The sequence below is a fragment of the Aquila chrysaetos genome, chromosome 7, assembly GCF_900496995.4.
Source record: "Aquila chrysaetos chrysaetos chromosome 7, bAquChr1.4, whole genome shotgun sequence".
NCBI lineage: Eukaryota > Metazoa > Chordata > Aves > Accipitriformes > Accipitridae > Aquila > Aquila chrysaetos.
Window position 1 is genome coordinate 4,924,867 of NC_044010.1, and position 20,851 is coordinate 4,945,717.

At 48.0% G+C, this 20,851-nt stretch overlaps 1 protein-coding gene across 1 annotated transcript in view; it reads left to right on the forward strand.

Moving 5' to 3' along the window:
• The window catches only part of LOC115343582 (limbic system associated membrane protein), a 1,014,959-nt gene that overhangs the window by 171,052 nt on the left and 823,056 nt on the right, over positions 1-20,851 (forward strand). The window lies entirely within an intron of this gene.

The window sequence follows — 20,851 nt, forward strand, 5'->3', positions numbered from 1 at the left end:
GGCTGCACTGAGGCACTGCTACCCCGAGATCTTTGGGCTGCTGGCTCGGCTCAGAGGGTGGAAGTGACACCAAGAGGAGTCCATCCTTGTGCCCCAAGGCAGAGCCAGCTAAACCAATGCCATTCTCGCCATCCTCATCTCCTCTTCTGTCCGGATAACTGGCCTTACCTATGGGATACGAATAGCACATATCCTATACTTTTACTTTATTAAGGCTTTTGACACTCTCATGGCATGCCCATAAGCACATTAGAGAAGGTCAGTTGAAATATCAAAGGGTGGTTGCAACATCTGTTGTGCTCAGACAGGAGCTACTGACGGTTCTCTGTCAAAGTGGAACATGCGTGGAGTGGCAGGGGTCAGCCCTACGTCAGTTATTGCTCAGTATTTTCTTTCATGAGCCGGATGACAGGATAGCAAAGAAGCTTTTATTTTTAATGTTTGTGGGATTGTAGAAATGCTTGTGGACAGGGCTAGAACAAAATGCATGAATCACCTGAAAAAGTTACGCATGAAATTCAGGAAGAATATGTGCAAGGGGCTGCACTTTGTGAAGTGTGTGTATATGGGCCAGGGAACAGTAGGTTGGGGAGCAATCCTGTGGAAGAACATGCTGGACTTACTGTGTAATGTGAACTGAGAAGGTGCTAAGCTGGAGCAGAGGTGTATTTATTTAATTATTCTCATCCTTTCCCTTTCCCCTACAGCAGCCAGGACGTTGGGTAACACCTCCTGGCCTAGCTCCTGAGCATCCTTGGAGTCTGGACCTGAGTCTCTGCTATAGCCAGACAATCACGGGCACAGATGGGTGACAGTGAGTTATAGAAGGTCAGCTGTGGTGATTCTGGGGTGCCTCAGGGACTCCAACTGTTCTCCTTTCTCCCTGCCTAGTTTTGCGTCAACTCAGGAGGTCGGGAACGCCGGTGCCACTAGCACGCCTGAGGTATCAGGGAAAGAGGGAGCTAAACAGGTGGAAGAATCAGGCAGAAGACAGCAGATCAAACCAACACGCTGTAAAAACACCCTGCTGAAGCACAGTGACACTGCAGGGGCCGCTTCTCCATCAGCAATGGATGAGAGCATCCCCAGCGCAGCGGCCGCTGCGTTCGCCCGTCCCAAGTCCTGCTGAGGCAGCACAGGCGAAAGCCTAATTCTTAGTGCTCGAGGGGTTGAAAGTAGCATGTCCATCACCACCTTCTCTCCTCCCCTCGCCTGCTACCTTCGCTCCCCCGCTTGCCGTGTCCTATTTTCTTGTAAATAAGGTGGTGTCTGTTTTCTTAAAAGGCATCGGGTTGGTTGTTAGACCTGGAAGGGTAATTCACAATGATTCACTCGCGCTCTGTAGTTTTGCGTTGTCGATTACAAATGCCTGTGAGCCGAGGGCGGTTGCCTTGACTTTACTCAAGGAGTGATTGTTTGGTTACTTGTATAGCTCTTTTTGTGTTTGTGCTTTCCTTTTTTTTTTTCCTCCCCCTGTCCTTTTTTTTCTTTTTTTTTTTTTTCTTTCCTTTTATAAATTTTTTTAAATCAGTTGAGCAGCAAGTATCAGAGGTTTGCTATTGGATCTGCTTTAGTTGTGATAGATCACACTCTCTTGCCTTGTTTTCCTGATTCACTGAGGCTATGTCCTGTAGCCAGAGGGACTTATGAAGAAACCAGTGGCCTTCACTCTCTCTGGAAGAGGAATCAATTTATGGAAAGGGAGCAGATAAGAACTAGACCACTTGGAACATGTTTAAAGCTATTTCCCCTCCTAGGCTTGTCCCGAAGCATCACTCTTAGGAAATTCAAGCAGCTCTACAGCTCTTTGGCTGAGTGGGAGTTTAAAGGTAGTCTGTGCATGCACAATTGCATACAGTAATTGTGTGCACATAAACATTTTACCCGGAGTTAGGCGTGTGCAACTGGCTGCTCTGATCGCTTTGGAGCCAGAGCTGTAGCAAGAGATTTTGGGAGCTCCTCCTCTTTGCTATGACAAGCAGCATCTGGTCCAATATAAAGTACAACTTCCGACGCGAATATGTGGATGTGTTTGAGCTTCTTCTTTGTTCTCTGCCATTACCGGTACGTGCATTGGCAAGCTGGAAATGGCTTACCGCCAGCATTTAATGGGAGCAGCTCCCAATTGCTGAACGTGTGTGCAGAAAGCAAATGCAAAAGAGAGGGGGGTTTGATGGTCAGAGCAACCATCTTTTAACTGGGGAAAATTCTCCTGTAATACAGATTCTGTAACTTTCCCAACTCTGGTTATGACACATTTTAAAATCCATACTGCTGTGAAGTAGAAATTATAGCCAATTAAACAAGACTACCAAACAGAGTCTGTCCCCAAATTTTCCCTTTTTGTATTTGTTGAACTGCACAATTATTTTAAATTGAGTGTTGCATATTCATAAACCGCATTTCAAACCACCCAGTCTTCTGGTTTATGTATCTAGTTGGAATATTAGCATATATTTCAGTAGCTCATTTCATTTCATTGATCCCGAAGTTCTTTACAGAAGATGCGCGTGATATTCGTACCGGTACCGAAGTGCACCCTCCTCTGCGCCGGAATATAACAGGTGTTTAACAGAGTGAGAGTTTCCTCCCACCACATCAGCTAAACCAACATACGGCTGCCGCTGCTTCCAACAGGAACGGCTCCATAGGTTGCTGTACAAATATAACATACAGCAGCGGGATTATAGCACAACCATGACGCTAGCAAATTTCTTTGCTTAGATCGGTGTTAAATCCCATCTCTGAGAGTGACCTTAGAGCCTAAGGGTAAGCCCAGGTGGGCAGGTTGTGCAGCTGTAATGGGAGATGTGGATTTTTGCAGCTGTCGTGGCGGTGGCAGATTGGGGCTACACGGACTGTTGGGAAAGCCGCTCAGAAGGAGCTCAAGTGAATGAGGCCATTTGTGAGAAAGGATGAGAGTTATATAGGGGGGCGGTTAATGGGTGTAGGTATATTTTCTCAAAATCGTACCTTACATGTGAGGGCTAAAACTTGCCCACGCAGGCAAACCCAAAGAACCACTTTGTGAAATGAAGGTTATCAAGTGCCTGTCACTTTTTAAAATGTAGCATAGGGCTTGGTAGCTCATGGTGGGGACACTTCAAAGATGCACCCAGCACATCCCTCCTAGGACTTTGCGGCAGCACCAATGCACTTTTGAGTCACTAACGTTGTTATTTGCAGTTTCTCCCATCCAAATAGTGACAGTTCGTTTCTCAGCTCTGCTTAGCTTGTCAGATCTGTTGCAGGGTGGTATGGCTGTTCAGGCACAGTTACTGAAAACAGGGAAAGAGAAACCTCTTTAATTTCTATCGTCCTTCATTCTGGTGACATTTATCAAATTTCCTCTGTCTGACAAGTTCAGCTCAGATGTGCTCCTCTGCCTTCCTACAAGTGCCCCTCTGGTGGGCAGGGAGGATGAGCCAATGGACAGCACATGCTTGGAGAAAAGGGGGGATTTGGATAAGGGAGGAGGAAGAGGAAGGAGAAGGGAAAGAGTCACTAGAAATACAAAAATAAAAAAGCTCCAAAGCCTAGAAAAAAGAGGAAAGGGCTAGAGGAAGGGAAAGAGGCAGAAAAAGAAACTGATTAAGTTTGTATGAAAGACTTTTTAAGCCGCTGCACCACAGTCTGCAGTCTTTAAAATACCTGAAAAACAAGTGCCGTCTTTACTGTTGTGTCTGCCGATGTCCTTGTCACACAGCTAATTCTGTATTATCCGTTCCCTAGCTGCCTTCTGCATTTCCCCACTATCTTTTTTTTTTTTTTTTTTTTTTTTTCCCCCTCAATCACTGTCTTTCCTCTGTGCCTTCCGGAGTTTTTTTCAATCCCTTTCTCCCCCAGTCCTGGGTCTGGAAGGGCTGCAAGAGGTTTCTTCCATTTCTAAGGTAGAGGGAGAGCCCCAATAGATCATGCCCACCCACCCTCTCTTTCCTAGGCTACTTCAGAGGATGGTCCAGGAGAAGAAAGGCATTGAGGGAGCTGAACTAAACTTCCAGATCCTTCTGCATCTTTTTGCCTTACAATTTGGGATCGCGGTGCTGGGAGGACTGAAGGTGGTGTCTGCCTCCTGCAGCTGCCTTGATTAACTGCTTGTCCTAAGGGGGGGTCATTCGAAGAAGGCCACCCATTTAGGGAAAGAGGGGATACCTATAGCGTGGGCACACCAGTGGCTCCCTGCCTGTTTCAAAATGCTTTTTCCCAGGCCTGTTACACTCGATAGCTTCGTACGTACCAGGCAGCGGTAGCGTGCGCTGCAGGGCGCTGGCACCACCACTGCAGGGATTCCATCCAGGAGTCCATCTCTTTTTTAAAAGCCATTGCAGCTCAAGCACGCTCAGCTCTGCTGCCGGCCCTGGGCACGCTGGCTCTCACCAGCTGGTAGAGGCAGTGGCTGATATCTGTCACGTCATTTCCAAGAGAGGAACGGATCACAGCTGCCCTCATCGCGAGCTCCGATCCCCACAGAGTGTGGAGACAAAGTTTCGTGCTAAGATGAAGCCACATACGCCAGGAAGTTTAGGCTCTGCCGGCCACATAATTGTGTACGAACGAAGTGACTGAAAAAATCCGCTGTAATGAGCACGACCTGAGTGAACAGAGCTGTGCTTGCTAATGACGTTGATGAGTTTTGCTTGTGGTTAGCAATGAGCCACAAGTTTTAACTCCCAGGGGTACAAATGGTCCTTCAGCTGCTCTTTGTTTTCTCTTTCTGCTAGACTGGTGCTGCACATGCTTTCCCTCTGTCGTGCATCTAGCTTCTCAGTGTGTCAGGAGGAAAGCTGCGAGGGGATGCTGCGTGCTGGATTGGTAGCATCTGCCATCTTCTCAAAAGGATGTTTTAGATAGTCTTGATGGTTTGCAGACATAGGTCTGGGCTCTCGGTGGCTGAAGGAACGTCATGGTGGTGACAGCTGCCCTCAAAGTTCAGAGGTTGGTTGAAGCACTGCCAAGTATCAGGGAGTTTTCAGCATATATCAAGACGTTTCTTGAGCTTGGAAATCAGCAGAGGACACACTTTCCTGGGAGATTTCCAGTAGTTCTTGTATCAGAAAAACAACTTCTCTGTGTGGCTTAAAACTGTAGAGATGTTTGAGAATGAGTGGATGGAAAGGCAGAAGTAAGCAGGTTTATTTTTGGCCTCATGTTTGGAGCAAGAAGGTTCACAGGTGGTTGGTTCTTTTTTCACCTGAATCACTCTGGTAATCTCGAAATGTCTCAATGGCTACAGATCCATCCTCTTTGGCACTTACTATCAGACACAGACCAGAAAGGTTGTGGCAATGGCATGGCTGAATCGGAGAGTGAACTGGGTAACTCAACCCAGGTATCTGTTTCAGGCTAGACATGACATAAATGGAAAAAGCCAAAGATACAGCCATTCATTGATTCCCTGTGCTTACAGATATCTGCTCAAACATGCAACGTTTCCTTCTTGATAGCATTTCTGTTGCATGTTACTGTCCATCTGCAAGGAGATTACATATTTAGCATCTGTCTACCCATCCATCAGCATTAGGTTTCTTAAGGCACCCGTTAATGTGGGGTTTCAGCATCTGTCTTACTTGCCACGTGCTCTCTGCATTCTGCATCTTTCTTGGCAGGAAATTCCCTCTCTGTTGTGGGCATTTGCTCTTTTGTGTCTCAGTTTGGGTAAAGACTTACTAGCTCTCTTTCATGGAGACTGTTATTCTTTTCTTCTTTATCTCTGTAGCTTTTCTTGAATGTAAAATAAAAGGCAGGTTGAGACATCGAGCCTTGCTGCTGGAAGATACAAGCATGACCTGCAGCGCATCACTGTTTCCTGATGGCATAGGACAGCTTACTTTTGCAAATACTCATGATTCCGGCAGCGTGTCAGAATCCTGACTTGCAGAGCTTCCCAATTTGAACATCTTTCTTGTGATTAAGAAACATGTTAGCATTTTTATTATTGAGAAGCATTAAAAGAGCCATCCCAATATGCAGAAAAGTGGCTGACTTGGACACCAAAGCACATGTACAGGTGAATATCTTGACCTTTTAACTGCCAAACTATTAGCCATGCAGTCAGTGGAGAACTCCACTGCTGAATCTACCAGGACATGTTACCTACTGAGACTAAATTGCTCTTTATGGAGCTGATGTATCCTGGAAGCTCAGGGCAATTAGCTGTGGACGATAGGAGTGGAGTATAATGACAACTCCTCAAGGCCAAAGTGCTCAGCTGCTCCGCTCTTGCAGATCTTGGACACTCTGCAGGACCTGACCTTCAGTCTTAACTTGAGCTTTACCTCTGGCATGTAGAAAATCAAGAGGTTGGACTAACTGGGATAGAAAATTGTGGTAAACACTGTCCAGGGACTTTCAAAGCTCTGCTGATGAAAGCTACAGGTTATGGAAACAGCATAAGCTAAATAGTTTTGACTTTTTTTTTCTTCTTGTCATTAAAAAGAAGAAAAGTAGAATCCAAATGCGGTCTGTCCCCTGTCCCTAGCTGAAGAACTAACTTATTGTGTGTCTTGTAATAACACTTAGAAGCCCTGATGTCATTATTAGCAATGTACAAAGACGTATCAAAGAACTGGCCTTGTCCTTAGAAAGCTTGTGATCTAAAGCCCAGATTCTACAAAGCCTTAAGAATACGTTTAGCAGTATGTTGCAATTATTACTGATAATAATTGCGGTTATGGAACACAGAGTTCCCAAATATCAGTCAGGAACCCAGGCTACTGGGCCCTCTAATGGTACACAATAAAGACAGTTCCAGAACCAACAAGTTTACAGTCAAAATGTTGAGCATTGACCCTCTGTTGGATTTCTTACAGTGCGTACAAATTCAGTGCCTGTGTAAGGGTTTGCAGACACTATCCATAAAATAGAGGAAAAGATAAGAAATAGATACAACAAAGGTATAGGTGGAAGCATACGGTAACAGTGTAATGTAATATTAAGAATATAAATCTAAGATTGAATTGAGAATATTCCAAGACCTTGGTTTTTTTCTGCACCATTAACTTGATCTCATTGCACACCAGAATATATATAGATTCTCTGTTCTTATTTTACCTGTGAAACGTACAATTTCATATATAACGTGTGATAAATAGGATGTACAATGGGCTAGAATCAATGGTGCAGGAGAAACTTTAACATATGGAATGGCTTGACTTCTAAGTGCTTGATTTCTCAGTCTTAATGTTTTAGCAATGCTGAATTTTTTGTACTGTAGATATATTTATATGCATGTGCCCTTCTGAAGAACTAGGTGAAACAGAAGCCAAATTCAGCCATGTAGTAGTGGCGTCTTTAACAAGAAAGACCTAACGAGCTTGTTGCAAAGCCCATCTGTTTGACAAGACATTTGTTGAGTGCTAGTGCAGCTGGAGTGGGATTCTCTCTGATGGGAATAGATGGACAGGCTGATAATTTTTATACAGGAGAGCTGGGTCCGTGGGGGAAGAAAAATGCTTTTGCATTAGTTTTGGTTACCTTTTTGTTGCCCTATTTGTTAATAGCTGGACTTCCTTGAGGCTCTTTTCCTATTTCAGAATTGAGATAAATAAATGAAATGCGTATTTTTTTTCCTCATAACCTTGGGGATTAACCAGGCTGACTCTGTAGGATGACAGAGATTTTCTCCTGTGGAGTGGGGAGTGCTGGGGTTTAGAACATGTTATTTTAGACAGATATCTATTTGGACAGAGTGAAAAACCTGAAGATGATAAATGGCCCGTATTTGCACATTTCCCAACTGAAATGCTAGCATTACTGGAGGCCCATTTCCCAAATCTGATCTGAAAGACATGCTTCATACTTATGTCTCTTCCTAGTGCTTTTATACCATCATAAAGACTTTAGTATCCCATCAAGACATATTAACATTTTTCCTTGAGCCGGGATGGTCTGAAAGTGGCTTATTTTCCAAAACTCATCATGCCTTCTCTTGGTAACAAAGAAGTCCCATATATCCTCACTTTCAGTGCTCTTAGAAGCTCAGGGCGTGAAGGAGGCTTGATATGATAGTCGAATAGGTAAGAACTCAGATGAAGTCTATGAAAATACAGCCAGAGGCGCTCAGTGAAAAATCATTTTTACCACTAGTACCCTTTCCCAGTGCGATGACCACAGCTCAGTTTTTGTTGTCTCCTTTCTTAAGGAAGGAAACGCGGAGTGACAAGCATATACAAGAGCGGAAGGTAACAGATGATACATGGAAGCATTATGTATGAACGTAAACATAAATATATGATGGAAAACATCGCATAGCCCCAGCCAATTTTTCCCCTCCTTCCTTCTTTCCCTTTCAAATCAGATAAATTAATATTTTATTTTTGTGCAGCTGTAGGGGAGACATATATTATTGAAGAGATCGTGTTTTCCCAGAGTCCCTCCCCATTCCCTGGCTTTCTGTGCCAGATAAAGGCAAGTCTAAAAAGAAAAATAAACAATGACTTTTAGGGTTGGAGTCACGGCAGTACCAAAAGTTTCACCCAAACACTCATGGAAGGACCCTCTGCAAGGTTACATTTATGCCTCAAGACCTACTTGTCTTACCGGGATACTCGATAAGGCCATCAATAAGGCTCCCACGAGACAAGTACATCAAGTTTGACTCTTAATAAGTTATAGAGATGCCCAAGGTCTAAATATGGTCAGAAGGATGGGATCTTGCACGCAGCCCCGCCTGCAATTTTGGGTGCTGCATCTGTGTGTGTCTCAGGTTCCCTGTCAAAAAGCAGTGCTTCCCTGTTTGTGTAGCGTGCTGTAAAATGCGTGCATTAAAAGCTCTAAGGAAAGAAGTGTATTATAGTATTGCAGTCTCGGGCATAGCAAAATTTGCTGCTGGTTTGTTTTTTTTTTTTTTTTCTGGATCAGAACTGAGGGTTTCTCATCCAGGGAATTAGGAAGATTTCAGATGCACTGAATTCAAATCAATTGGACAGAGATTTTCCTGGTTTCAGTTTCACAGAAAAGACAGGATGACCCTAGAAGTTTTGGATCCACACTTGGATTCCCTGAACAGAACACCCTATGCAAAATCTGGTCAGAATCTCCAAATAGAGGATACTGATCGGTCCTGTTAAAAACACCTACTCCGAACCACTCCTCAGCCTGCCAAAGCATGAAGGTGCTGATGAGTCTGTCCATAATTTCAGGTTCAAAATAGCATTTGAAAACAGATGAGTTTTAATGGAGCAAGTAGGTGCCTTTTCCAGACCAGGTATAGGAGGGTACGAGCAGCCCTGTTTTTCTGTCATTTCTTTGTGCATCTCTGAGTAAGATACAGCAGAGATTTAACGCCGTGACCCAGAGATAACACATATGTTTAGGTCATGTTTGTTTCTGGCATTTCAGATGCCAATGTGGTTTTTTTTCTGGAGAGTCTCCTGGCTGCTGCAAATGTCTCTTAGAAAAAAAGCTGGGGAGAATAAACTGATCTAAAAGATATTCCTTTCTGGCTTTTGCTGATGGTTGAAGGGAATGTATTTGAGAGCGAGGGGCACTGGATGCAGCATGGCCGTCTGCCTGACACCCCTCTCCCCCCCGCCAAGGAGTTCAGTGAGAAGCTTTATCATCTCCTGGTGTGCTCTGAGGCATTTACTAAGTCCAGTGAAAAATTTTCACTTTCAATGTGGCAAAGGTGTTGGCACCGTTTAGAAGCACTGAGTATCACCCTCCAGGAAAATCATGCAAGAAAAGCTGCCCTGCCTTTGCCTTAGACCCTTCTGCCCCTGGGGTCACCCCCCAACCCCAGGACCTCCATGAGAAGGCTCACACAGCTCTAGAAAAAATTTGCATCCTCCTCCGGGTACTCCCCCTTCCCAGCCACACACAGAAAGAAAATTCAATTAAGCAAGTGATTTGCTGTTGTGTTTAAGTTACAATAGTAGTAATCACACCAATTATAGAAATCAGGTTGGCAATCATGGACCCTGCCCTCTGGGTTGCTATTAACTTCATTCCAGTGTGTGATTTCCCTCCGCCCCATTGAAATTGGTGAATGTCACCTGTGTATATCCCTGCTCCTCCAGGATGTAATAGCGTCTTTGAAACCTGACAACCAATTGCTGCCCTCACGAGTGTAGTCAGATTTATCCCTACCTCTCTCTATTACAGTAATGAGTGGGTAGCAGATGTAGTCAAATGTTGTTGCAGTATTCTCCCTCTGCCCTCCCTCCCTTTCCTTAGCAAGCTATAGTTTGAATCTTAAGCAGCATCTTGGATTACTTAGTGGAAACATTTCCCAAGCCCAGGGGAAAAATAGTTACACAACTGCCTAGGATCTTTTTTTTTCCATTTTCCCTTTTTTTTTCTTTCTTAATCCTATCTTTCTTTCTACTTGGGTGAATTTTCTTTAATTATTAGAACTGTACAACGAGAAGCACCATTAAATATGATGACAGATGTCTCCCTCTGTTCCTCTTTTCCCATCCCTGAGATTATCAATGGAAATCCCTTCAGAGCCAAAACACCACTTTGTTGCAGGACAGTTTTACCTGTGATTTTTTTTTTTTTTTTCCCTTCTGTTGCTCTGGTGAGTGTAGGTAGATTTCTTGTTAGGTTCCTCTTGTTACCTCTTCCTCCAGCTGTAAAAGCAAGGGGATGCAAGATCCAAACTACATTTGACTAGAAGAACTTTTTGAGAAAGAAGCTGTTGGCCCAGTTTCTTTGCCTCAGGCAGGGAATCGCACCTCTTTCTGCCATGAAATGCTGAGACACTGTATTTCAAATGTGGCCCCTGGCTTTGGGATGCAGCGTCTCCTCCGGATACCCAGGTACCCTCCAAAACCAGAAACACTCAAATCACCATCTCCTTTCAACAGAATTGGTCGTTGCTCAATTGTACGTATGTATGAATTCAGGGTGAAATTGGGTTGTGACATGTGGAGGGAATGAGATGAGGTGATGAATGAGATTAATCTCGTGCTATTTTAAAAAGGTTTTGAGATCTTTGAATAGAAGTGCCAGTGAACGAGGAAACAGAATTATGATTGCTCTTATTGATACTGTTCTCTCATTGCTGCTTTGCTCGCTCCCAGGGCTGGGAGATCTGCTCACATCTCAGGGCTAAACTGAACTCCAGCATAAGGGGTTAGAGAGCTCCACAGAATCACAGAATGGTTTGGGTCGGATGGGACCTTCAAAGATCATCTCGTTCCAACCCTCCTGCCATGGAGAGGGACATATTCCACTAGATCAGGTTGCTTAAAGCCACATCCAACCTGACCTTGAACACTTCCAGGGAGGGGGCATCCACAACTTCTCCGTGCAACCTGTCTCACCACCTTCATCGTAAAGAATTTTTTTCTTATATCCCATCTAAATCTACCCTCGTTTAATTTAAAATTGTTGCCCCTTGCCTTGTCACTACAGGCCCTGATAAGGAGTCCCTCTTCATCTTTCATTTAAGTCCCCTTCATATATTGAAAAGCCACAATAAGGTCTCCCTGGAGCCTTGTCTTCTCCAGGCTGAACAACCCCAACTCTCTCAGCCTGTCTTCATAGGAGAGGTGTTCCAACCCTGTGATCATTTTTGTGGCCCTCCTCTGGACCCACTCTAACAGGTCCATGTCTTTCTTGTGCTGGGAACCCCAGCGCTGGACACAGTTCTCCAGGTGGAGTCTCATGAGAGCAGAGTAGAGGGGCAGAATCACCTCCCTCGACCTGCTGGCCACACTGCTTTTGATGCAGCGCAGGATACAACTGGGTTTCTGGGCTGCAAGTGCACATTGCTGGCTCATATCTAATTTTTCATCCACCAGTATTCCCAAGTTTCTCCACAGGGCTTCTCTCAATCAATTCATTCCCCAGTCTGTATTTATTTGGGGCATTGCCCCGACCCATGTACAGGGCCTTGCACTTGGCCTTGTTGAACTTCATAAGGTTCACATGGACCCACTCCTCAAGCCTGTCAAGGTCCTTCTGGACGGCATCCCTCAGCTTGGCGTCATGTACAAGCTTGCAGAGGGTGCACTCAATCCCACTATGTCATTAATAAAGATATTGAACAGCACTGGTCCCAATATGGACCCTTGAGGGACACCACTTATTACTCATCTCCATTTGGACATCGAGCCATTGACTGCAAGTCTTTGGATGTGGCCATCCAGCCAATTCCTTATCCATCTACTACTCCATCCATCAAACCCATATCATTCCAATTTAGCAACAAGGATGTCGGGCTGGACCACGTCAAAGGCATTAGAGAAGTCAAGATAGATGACATCAGTTGCATCCATCGAAGTGTTATCCTGCGTGCAGTTCTATATGCCCACTTCACCTGCCTTGTCTAGTGCACAGCTGCTCCTCACACCTCCTCCTGTGGTACTGCAGCCTTTCCCATAGTCAGTGTGGCTGGGTTGGGCATTCTTCAATCATTCATGGCGTTTGCTGCGGTCCAGAAAAGCAGCTGTTAGGAGGATGTTAATTTAGATGCTTGTTCAAAAGTCAAATTAGCCTCTCGCATCTCTGCCTTTTTGGGATCACTGTTTTTCCTGTGGTTGGTCTGCTGTATTATTTACACTTTTCACAAGAGAGGTGGCGTGCCATCTGGATTTGGTGCGCAGCCAAAGCTGGTCGGATTGCCCACAGAATTAAGATAGAGCTGCCACGTATTGGGAATATCAAGCCCTTTAACAGGTATGAGAGCAGCTCTGGAGTGGCATTTTCCCAACATACTGTGCCTGGTAAATTGGGCAGCGCTGAGGTATTTAAGGGATTCTCTTTGTTAGGTCTAGCCTCTACTGCCTGTCTCATGCTACAGCTCTCTGAACAAGCTCATTACAAATTTGTAACATTGGCTCAATGCGTCCACACAGCAAAGTCTGGACTTGGCCGGTCACCAGAGTAACTTTGGGCTTTGATGCGGTGCTGAGTGGGCGCATCTATGTCATGTCGTAACCAGGCTGCCTTGAATTGCTGCCGTGGTAAGGTCCTGCCCCTTACCCAGCGTGGCTCAGGCTGGCTCCTGAGCAATCTGCCGGAGAGGCTGGGTCCCACTTCTTTTCTTGTCAAGTAGGGGAGGATCCTGTTTAACCGAGAGCGTATCTTGAGAGGGAACCAGTGCAGAAATAGTAAATCAGGGCCTAGAAGTGCAAGCAAATAACCGTTCCCTTGGTCTCCTCTCCCTCGGTAAGGTGCAATTCTCCATCGGTTTATCGTCATTAGCCCATACTAAGAGAGAGCCGCTCCGGGTGCCCCAGAACGCGCTGGCAGCGGCAGAGGAGAGCAGCCCCCGGGACACAGCTCCCTCCTGGGCTGGAACCCCGGGCTGCAGCTGGCGGGGAGCTGGCCGCTTTCCATGGGTGCCCCGGCTTGATGTCGTGTGCTGGAACGCGGGCTGCGGCGTTACCTCCTGCAGTAGGCTGAGTGCCTGCACGGCTGGGGCTGCGGTTTGACAGCGGTGCTGGGCCGGGTGCCTGACTGCGCTCTTGACCGTCCCCAGGGCAGGCGCGGGCCGTATAGTCATACAGACAGGAGTGGTTTAATCCTAGAGAAGGGAACAGATGGGGAAGGGAAATGGCAGTGTTTCAGGACGTGCAGGTGTTGCCTGCCACGGTGCCGCTTTTGGTTGGCTGCACGGCGAGGTTTCGCTGGTCTTCCTGCCACCTTGGCTGGCCCGTGGGCTGAGGGACCTTCCAGCCCGGCGGCAGGTGGGGGAGAGGGGGGGCCGTTGTGTCCTAGCCAGACCCCTGGAGCTTTCATTCCTATGTGCTTTCCCATCCTGACTCCCAGCCATGTGTAAATCTCCCCCTGCTCTTCACCTGCCAGAGCCCAGGGCGATGAAGGATCAGGTGGCAGGTAAAGTAATCAATCTGGAGGGCTTTTAGCAGCACGTCCTGCCATCGTTTGACAGCGCATCTCCGTCAAGGAGACTGTGTCTTTCCTTGATCAATAAATCAATCTGTCCTTTTTTACCTTTGTGCGCCAGCATGTCAGTCATTTCGTGCCATGGACAGTGTAGAGCTGGCACTCAAGTGGCACGGTAAATATTGCCTCCCTCCAAGACCCCTGGGGGTGGATCAAAGTCCAGGGCCTCTGCGGGATCTCTGCCCATGCCCAGGTAGCTGGGGATGGTGCCGATCCACATCCCATTACCTGCCTGGATCGCTGAGTGGCATCTGCTGTTTGAGGCAGGTCCTCTGTCAGGATGTCTTTGTGATGTGCCTGAGTGTTTCCCTGAGAAGCCTTGGGCTCACGTCCACGTAAGCCACAGGACTTCATTTTCCTCAGGTGTCACCGACTCAGACATCTCTCCTAGCACCCTCTGCAACGGGGCTCTGCCAGCATCTCCCCTTGCATCCCTCAAGTTCTCCCTTCCACATGCTAGAAAAGTGCCAGTGCTGTGTTTTGGAGAGGAAAAAGCATGATCTCCCCTGACTAGCTGCTGATGGAGGCACGGAGGACTTTGCTAGGTCAGTGCCGAGCGTGGGCTGAGGGGGGCTGCTCAGGTCTGGTGGATGGAGCTTGTTGCTGCTGGTCTGGGACTGGTACTGCACCCCAGGCGAATGCTGCGCGCAGGGTGGGCTGTGCTGCCCGTGCCTGCCTGCTAAGGTTTCTAGAGACATAGCTTGTGTCAGCCTCAATCTCCTATTTATCTCCTCTTGTTCCCGCTGTCACAACTCTTTCCCACGAATGCAGAGTGAAGAGGGCAGTAACGTTGGGCAAAGAGGGACTGACAAACAGCTGGGGCCTCAGAGCCATGTTGTAAATGATGCCTGCGCGCTGTGACAAACAAGGTTTGCTTGTTTTACTGAGGACCGGACCGTGGGTCACCAAAGTCAGTTTGCTTTAGGAATATCAGTCTGTAATATCAAAGGGAAGGGCTGTGTTTCTTTCAGCATCTCTTCCACAAAACTGAGTTGTGATTATGTGAGACTAGAAAACAACTGGTTTGGATGTTTCATGCTAATTTAGGGCGTCTCCCTTGGTTGCTTTTTGCCTCCCTGTCTCTTTTTGGCAAACAGCTTTGCTTTCCCCTAGCAGCTTTTGCCCTAAGATCTCCAATTGCAAGTCCAAGGTGTACTAAAGGGGATCCTGGTGTTTGGATGCCATAAAAATGCCTCAGCTTGGTCTTGGGAATTCCTCAGGCTAGTTTAGAAATGCTTGGAAACATTGAAACCGAGGTGTCGAGAGACTGGAAGTTTCCCGCTGAGTCACAAGGAGTCACTGCAACACATCAGAGTCATCCGGGAGCCAGCATCAGACTGCAACCCATATTATCCTGTCCCCTACCTTTATGCTTTAACAACAAGATCAGCCTTCCTCTCTAGACACATTTAATTGTATCCTTAGGCTATCATGACTATAACTACACTGCTACTCTAATTAGGCTTACAGTTCAACATCTTTCTTAATTTCTCCTTTCTTTAATTTCTTTGAAATGTTTTAGACAGCCATCCTAACTTAACCAGTCTTTCATCACCTAACATCCTTCATCTCTCCCTTCCTCTCCCCTGGATGCGGCTGTGGCACGCCAAGCCTCTCTTACAGCTCCTCTAGAGCCGCTGGCTGGTGGAGCATCTCCTTCCATCCAGGCGGCAGGGGAGCTGCGAACGGGGCAACGAGAATCCTGTCCTCACCCCGGCTGTGAGGTTCAGGGGGGGCCTTGGCGTGCTGCACGGCGACAGCGGCAAAATTCCCGGATGACCCTGGATTTGTTCCCCTCTTAATTGTTCTTGCTTCTTTTTGGAGGTCAGGCCCTGCCATCCGTTGGCAGCTCCTCAGAGAATTTAGAGAGAAATAGGGACTAACAGCTCAAAATGTGGTTCTCTCCTCAAAAAAAAAGTGCCTTGATAAAAATAGCCTCTTCCTCCTCTATTGCTCTAATTCCTGTGTGACTCCAGGTCAGTTTTGCTCACTCACAGATGGAAAAAAAAGTTTTTGCCATCTCTTTCTCCTGTTTGCCACAGAGCTCCAGGAGAGAGACCTGCAGTTTCTCAGCAGGACAGCTAGCTAAGGCCTAAATGAAAAATTGGGGTTGTTCTTGGGAATGAGGGGAAAAAAAATCCCCAAAGCACCAGTTTAATCCGTAGATCTTTTCTTAGATCTGCATAGCTGAGAATAAGACTAAAGAGTGACCAGTAACTTAATCCCTTCAGCAGGGCACAGCAGGAATCACAGGTTTGTGATAAACACAGTTGTACAAATCTATTTATGAGGAACTTCTTCAGGAAATTATCCTTAAACGTTTTGGCCAACAAGACGCTTGCAAAGTCTTTATGAAGTGAGCACGCTTGCCTCAGACGTACAGCAGTGCTGTGTCACATACTGCCGGCCCCCATAGTGCCAGCACGCAGGGTAGTCTGTGGGGCAAAGAAAATAACGCCAGGCTTTTCAATATTCTGCTTGCCACAGCCCAGCACCTTTTCTTCCCCTCTTCAGGTTTGCTCAGGAGAGAACGCAACTCTTCCCCTGTAGGGTTTTTCAGTTTAAAGGTGTAAATGTTTCTCCTTCTCTGACTGCTGTAATTGCTGTGAATGGATGTTTTACATGGGGGCTGCTGTCTGCTCAAGGAACCTTTTTAAAGAGAGGAAAAATTCACATCATCAGAAATGGGCTGCAGACTACGTTAACGAAGTGTGCAAAATCTCCCTGCTCCAGCCCACCCCACGTGCAAGAAACAAAAAAGCCCTCAGGTCGGCTCTCTGTTAAACTTGAACACACACATATTTCTTATGCCCACATCTGCGTTACGGGGTGTGTGTCGGGGGAGTGCCCTCAGGATCTGGGCGTGAAAGTCCTTCATTCCCAGCAAAAGAGATTGCTCTTGCTCGGTTCCTCCCTCCCTCCAGCTCTGCTGTACAGGCTTGCTAAGGTACCATAATGCGAGGACTCCCAACCACAGCCCGGCTTTGTGAAGCAGAAGTCTTCGTGCCTGGGGACATCTGAGCGCCTTCCCGGCTTGCTGTGTTGGCATCTAGCAGCATCTCTGCTAACTTGTCTCCTGCCCGGCCTGAGAGCTTCAGGAGGGGGTCGTCCCAAGCGACAGGCAGAAATATGCCCTCTGTCACCCTGATCAGAGCCTCAGAGCTGCTTGAGAGAGAAGGAGACATCGCAGCCAGGTTTCCCCATGGGCTGGTGCCTGGTTGGCCCCCGGGGGCCGATGTCAGGTGAGCGCTGCAGGCTGCCGTTCTCGCAGCCGGAGGACTTTGCCCACCAGCAGACACTCAAAGACCCCCCCCCCAGCAGGTCTGCCGTGCTAGGTGCCATGACCCTGGTTCAAGGTGGGTTATCGGTGATGAACCCACCTTTGCCATCTCTGTTACACACCGAGCAGCTCCTCACCTTCTCTCCGAGGCGGTGGTTTGGCTGCTGCCGGGACTCCCCGGAGGTGGCTGCACCTTGCTGGCACGTGAAGGAAAGCGATCCCACCGCCGACATGGGCACCAGCTCCAGAACATCCCGTGTCGCACGGGGACTGTGCTGCAACTCAGGAACTGGAGATGAGGATAATAATTTCCCTCGTTCCCTTCCATGCTACAGGTGTAGAAGTAAAATAGCAAAGCCAGGCTGGGGCTTAGGGAAGTCCCCGTTTTCCATTCCTTCCTCCCCCTGCCCTCCTCAAACATAAAGTCTAGAAACCAGGGAGGAGGGAAGCAAAAGCTCTTTCCCAGTGAACTGTGTGAGTCTGCTAGCTGAGGGGCTTTAAGGGCAGCTGCCAGCTATAGTAAGACTTGCAGGAAATTCACAGGAGTTGGCTGTAGGCACGTCAGATGATGTAAGGAGAAGGGACTCACTGATGTATACAGAAATAGAAGTCACCAAGCTAGCTGAGGAGGAGAGGAGAAAATGTTGCTTACTCACAGGAAAAAAAAAAAAAAAAAGGGGGTGTGTGGTGTGCGTAATACCGTTTGAGAGGAATTGCCTGCTTTCCTATTCCTTTCCTGTTCCCATTTTCCCAGGCTTTCTTAATTGGCAGAAGTCACCCCACAAGCATCCCTAGATTACCAGCTCACAGGGAATTGAAACTCCCAGTGCCCTGAGATGTGATGGTGTCCACTGCGCTGGCGCTTTTCTAAAGGTGAAAGCCGACTCCAGAAGTAGCGTGGAGAAGGATTTAATGCAACACACTGCCATTTGGAAACTTGCTGTGCTCCCCGCGTCCCAAACCACTTTTGCTGTTTCTTGCCCCAGATCACGTAGATGAGCGGGTCCTGCGTGCCCACTGCCCGGGACCCTGCCATCCTGCCTCCGCCGTGTTCTGCACCCACCCTCCCTCAAACCACAGAAGGTGCGAGGCGAAGGAGAATCTGACCGCAAACGTGCACCGCATTGAAGGAAGGCGGTCATCCCTGCCACCCCATTTCTCCGACCCGTTCCTGGGCGCCCTCCTTGCAACTCCATCGGCTTTTCTGCTGCTCTCAGCACCAACAGCCATCTCAGTAATAAGCACGCAGCGACGTAGCATTCGGGCTCAGCCCGGCGTTGCCCACGGCCCCCATCTGCTAACTCTCATCCCCGTGCCCGTCGGCCAGTGGCCCTCTTCTCCTGGGGCCACTCCAAGTCCCGTGGAGGCAAGCGGGATGGGTGAGCCTGTGTGAGCTGGTCCCTGGCCCAGGCTGTCGTGTCCTGCACGCTGTCCTGGCAGCCACCCCTTCGGAGGGGTGTCAAAGTGCCCCCTCTGACAGCCCCCCCCCCAGGGACAGCCAGCCTGGCCAGAGGCTGTCAAAGGGGTCAGGGCTGAAGGGATGCGAGGGTGAGAGAGAGAAAGCGAGCGAAGCAAAAGCAGGCAACAAGCTCTGACTGCAGATGGATTTTGCCCTCTTCTGTCAGCATCCTGCAACAGACCCGAGCTGCTGCCTCGGGCCGGCTCTGCATTGCCGAGCCTGGTGCATTTGGCTGTCCAGATGCTGTCACAGCCACTGGCATCCTATCCTCAGCCCCTTGCTGGTTACAGGCAGGGAGGCCAGAAATTATGACTGAAGCCTCCAGGGAGCTCAGCTTTAAAACCAGACGATTGTGCCATAAACAAGGGTATTTTATTTTCGGGTCAGAAGATAGCAGGCTTGGGCAGGGAAGCTGGGGGCGGGGGGATGACGACGAATATTTGCAGCAACAAGGGAGTCGCGTAATTGAGGGGTGACTGTCAATGGCTGAACAGGTTTTGGAAGATGGCAACATGTTTTTGCCCACAGATTCACTTGTGAAACTCTGCTGCTGTCCTAAATGCTGTCAGTACCTGAGTATTGGCTTCACAGGAACATGGAGGCAGGATGCTCCCACAGGCCCCGTCTCCTGGTGGGTAGCAGGAATAGTGTGGAGCCTCTAAAGTAACATCTGTGATTGCACTGACCTCCTACCCTACCCTATCCCCTGGTATCTCACAGGCAGGCAAAGTTTGCAGTTGCTGCCAGATGATGGCCGTGCAAAATTATGAGATTAGCCTCATCCTAGCATGTTCCCTGAAGTAGGTGTTAGATGGGGAGGATCTCAGGAGAAAATTTAGGGGAGGAGGGGGTGTGCCTTAAGGATGCTCACATACGTCCTGTGCAGCAGAGGATGGGGAGCTGTGCAGGCGATCTTTTTTTTTTTTCTGGTGAGAACTAGTGGTGTCACGTACCCTTAATGAGGTGAGCTTGTGCAAAAGGACTGGGAATTTTATACTGCCTGCTCTGGCACTGATCTGCCCTCATAACTGATTTCTCAAGCTATAGAGGCAGGGTCATCACAGCCACATGTGCCTTCCAGAGCACAGGGGGACTGTGTGCCCAAAACCAACCCAGCGGCAGAATCTCTGAATAGGCCTGTGGAGGCTTCCTCCAAAATGTCTAAAAGGAGGCAAGGTAGAGCATGTTGCACTCCTGGTTTCTGCACAGATTTATCTGGAGCAGGATCGATACGGATGCTGTGGTTGGGCAGATTGCTTGGGATGCTTGGTAGAAGAAGGTCCTGGAGCACCGGGTTGTAGCTGAAGAAGAGCATTGGGAGAAGAGGGAGCCTGGGATGGCTCTCGGTGCAAGACGGTTTTGCAGGTGTGCGGCATCTCCCCACCAGCCTGCCTGGAAGGTTCTTGCTTGGGGAATTGCATTCCTCAGGCCTCAGTTCCCGAGGCACGTGACAGCTTTTCCTTCTATCATTTTGCTGTTCAGCATTAGTTCTGGGCTTCAGTAGGAAGGTTTTAGTCACCTTATAAATAATCCCTTTCTCTCCAGTGTGACCTCTGTGCAGGCTCGGTGTGTGCAGCTAAGCAGCTACATGAGAGGTGGTTGCTTTTCCACAGCGGCTCTGATGCATGCAGGCTCAGCGGCATTTCAGAGCCTCCTCGTGGATGTGCACTCCACAAACATCTGAGGGCCCGGAGAGCCGCCCGAGGTACGATAATTCCAGCGGTCTTTTTTTCCCGGTGATTGCCCAGTCATTGTTTTAACATCAGTCTGACCAAAATGAAATTTTGAATCCAAGACAGACCTAGAAGGACGTGTGCTTCAGAGTCATGTTGATCCCTTTGCTTCCATCCCAGCTGAAAAGCAGGTCTGCTTGGCAAACCCGCTTTTTTTCAACCGCTGTCAGGAAGGTTTTGTCTCTGGAGTGGTCCTGAGCTCGCTCCAGGGCCAGGCTGGCATTAGCTGAAGTGAGATGGAAATCTCATAGGCACCTTTACAGCCTTCATCCCCAGGGCAATATTGAATACCACCTGATCCCTGCTGCAGAAAACACAACGTCATTCTTTGAAAATGGGTGATGTGTGGGCTTACCCTGCCTGGTGGGGAGGATTTAGGTACCTCCAGGAAAAAGATAAGGAAGCACACCCCAGCCTTCCTGGCAGTTGGGTAGCAGACTTGTGTCCAAGTGTCACAGCGAGCATCTTCCCGCTCATCGGTCTTTTCCTCCCGTTAGTCTGTATTTATCTATGGCCTTTGTATCT